This window comes from Lactuca virosa, chromosome 6 (assembly GCF_052849685.1).
Source record: "Lactuca virosa cultivar CGN04683 chromosome 6, Lactuca_virosa_CGN04683_v6, whole genome shotgun sequence".
In the NCBI taxonomy this organism is placed as follows: domain Eukaryota; kingdom Viridiplantae; phylum Streptophyta; class Magnoliopsida; order Asterales; family Asteraceae; genus Lactuca; species Lactuca virosa.
Window position 1 is genome coordinate 222,585,648 of NC_136431.1, and position 3,188 is coordinate 222,588,835.

The window sequence follows — 3,188 nt, forward strand, 5'->3', positions numbered from 1 at the left end:
GTTAGATTGTTATGTTTTTAGCCTTGGTTTGGATGGATGTTGGGATTAGGACGTCCCAAAGGCTTATTCTTTCAGATATAAGGTCTTCATGGGCTCCTTTGGCATAAAGGTGCCAACTTTATGGAGTTAGGAGCCTCATGCATTCATTAAGTCCTTTTTGAGCTTTAGAGCTTCTTATGGTCATGCATGGACGTAAAGTTAGCAACTTTACGTGATATTTCAACTTAAGGAGGTTAGATCTGCACTTTGGGGTGAAGTCTTAATGAGTTAAGTGCTTAAAGTAGAAGTTGGTTGATATGGTTGAGTACGCCGGGCGTACAAGCCCTCGAGCCAGTACGCTTAGTGTACCAGCTGAGTACGCCCAACATACTCAGTCTGATGGCAATTCGATGTTGGACTTTCGGTTTAGGCCTCAGTTTAGGCTTAGAAGGTTAGGGTTTAGTTGGGCCATCTGATTTTGGTAGTTTTGGGCCAAGTATGTTATTGGGCCTTGGGATAGGGCCCATGTGAAGGAGTTGGGCCCAATTGGAAATTAGGCCATATTTTGGGCCTTGATGGATTGTTTAACTTTTGGGCCCATTGGATTGTGGCTATGGGCTTCATTCTTGGACCAAGCTAGGTTAGGGGTAAAATGGTCTTTTTACCCCAAGTAGAGATTTTTTGTTATGATGTAGATCCCAAATGTTAATTAGCTTTTTATGTGGCAATTGATAACTCGGTGAGCTGTAGGACCAGCAGTCATGGATCATTCGTTTCTTTCGACTTTTCGAGGTGAGTCTTCCTCACTGGGTTTGGCGGGTCGAAGGCACCAATGTCGGCCCATGTTTATGTTATGTTAGTGTAACATCCGAAATTCCAGGTATTATATTTTATCATTTATTTCTGAGAAAAAGAGAGGGACCCGACGAGTTGAGTCGTAGAATCGTCGAGTAGGACCGCGACTGCTGGCTGGATTAATGAACGGACTCGACGAGTCTGCGCTGTAAATTGAAACCCTAATTCTCGGGGTCTGTGCCCTATTTAAAGGCCTTTATGGCCTCCATTTGCGGCTACCAGTCCAGAGAGAGATACCCTAGCGATTGTGAGCGAGTTGTAAGAGAGATTGAGCCTCTTTGATCATTTTAGTGTGATTTTGCAAAGGAGAAAGAGTTTCCAGCAAGGGGAGGTCAAAGGAATTGCATTTCAGTGGGTTTTCAGCTTGGATCTTCAAGTTTGAGGTAGCTTTTCGATCCTATCCTCTTGTTTTGCTTAATGGCATTGAATTTAGGGTTTTCTATACCCTTTCATGGCTTGGTTAGTTGTGTATAGTGTCCCATTGAGTGCAAAACTCTAGATCTGGACCTTTTGAGGTCCAGAGAGCCTGAACCATGATGCTTTTTGTGGTTCAATGGAGGAAATGGACATAGGTTGCCATGTTAGAAGGGATTTCACCAAAATAAGCCTTGGGAGCATTGCATGTGTAGCAAGATTCAACCTTTACATGTTTATTGGTCATGGGGAAGTCAGATCTATAGATTAGAGAAACAGATCTGACCTCAGGAGGTCAGATAAAGGATGTCATGGGAGGAACTCGCCGAGCCCATAAGGGACTCGACGAGTCGAGTCGGGTTGTCCCGCAATTCACGATCTGAAATAACCTGTTGAGTGTCGGGTCGACTCAGCGAGTCGAGTGAGGACCAGGGACGAAGAGAACACGCATGGACTCGCCGAGTCACACTAGTGCACTCGACGAGTCCAGGTCAAAGTTTGACCGTTGACTTTTGTTGACTTTTAGGGTTTGGTCAATGTTAGGGATTTTGATCCATGAGAGGGGTAAAATGGTATTTTACCCTTCTGAGAGTACTAAGAGGGGGGTTAGTCTAGCCTTGAGAGTTGTATTGATTATAGTGCTTATTCTATGTGATTAGGCGGGGGCTAGACCAGATTTTACCGAGCTCGAGATTTACCGAGTTACCCGAGGTGAGTCTTCTCACTATACTTTACCATGAGTGGTAATTAGAGTTATGTGACAGAGTATCTTGTATGCTATGTATGTGATGTGTTGCACTGCATTATTTCTATGTGATTTATGCTGTGTGTATTCCAGAGTTTACAGAGTTAGGACCGGAAGGTCCACAGAGTTAGGACCAGAGGGTCCACAGAGTTAGGGCCAGTGGGCCCACAGAGTTATAGCCTCGAGTGGCTAATATGTGTTATATGTGGTATTTTGGGGAACTCACTACGCATTTATGCTTACAGTGTTTTGTGTTATGTGTTTCAGGTACCAGTGAGGATCGCGGGAAGGCGTCGGCATGATCAGTACACACTATTGGAGTTTTATACATTTGATCTTGGGATGTGTTTTATGGATTCGATATGTGATACATTAAGATTTGAGAATATTTATGAATGAAATTGTATTTTTAAAAGTGAAAAAATGTTTTGAAAATTACGGTGTTACAAGTTGGTATCAGAGCCTTGGTTTGAGGGATTCGGATGCACCTTCGAGCGCATTTGAACTCAAACTGAGGATTTGAGGAAGTTTTCGAAATAAACAAACTTTTTCTAAAAAGAGTAAAGAGATTTGAAAAGAGCAAAGCAGAGCAGTGTGTACGATCAGCCAGCGCCCGAACGGTGATTTCCCAAAATTCCCTTACATTATGTGTTATGAGATATTATGTGGTATGTTATGCATGCTAGAGTAGGCTAGGTATTCATGGTTAGGACTAGAGTGGGCCTGATTTGTGATGCCTTAGCCTAGGAGTTATTGCTACTATGAGATACTTCGAGAGTAAGTGGGTAGCGGCGAGGAGCTTATGAGTGGTCTACCGGAGAGTAGCCTGAGTTTAGTGAGATATAGAGTACTTGTGATCTGGGATCCTAGGAGGAGGACTTGGGGTGAATACAGATGCGTTGTGGAAGGTAGTATAAGGGCCCGTACTACTGGAAACACCGGATCGGTGAGCAGTCCAAGTAAGAATCCTTAGGGTACTAAAGAGCAAGTAGGGTTGAGTATCGAGTGCGAGTATACTCGAGCGAGTCTCTGATTTCTTTTGTGTTGTATTTCAAAGACATCATGGTTGGGACGCGCCACCACCCAGGAGGCAGTGGTACCAGTGGTACCAGTGATGAGGAGATTCGTAGGTTGATTCACGAGGAGGTGGCTGCGGCCATTCGAGCTGAGATACCAGAGATGTTCGGGTCTATCA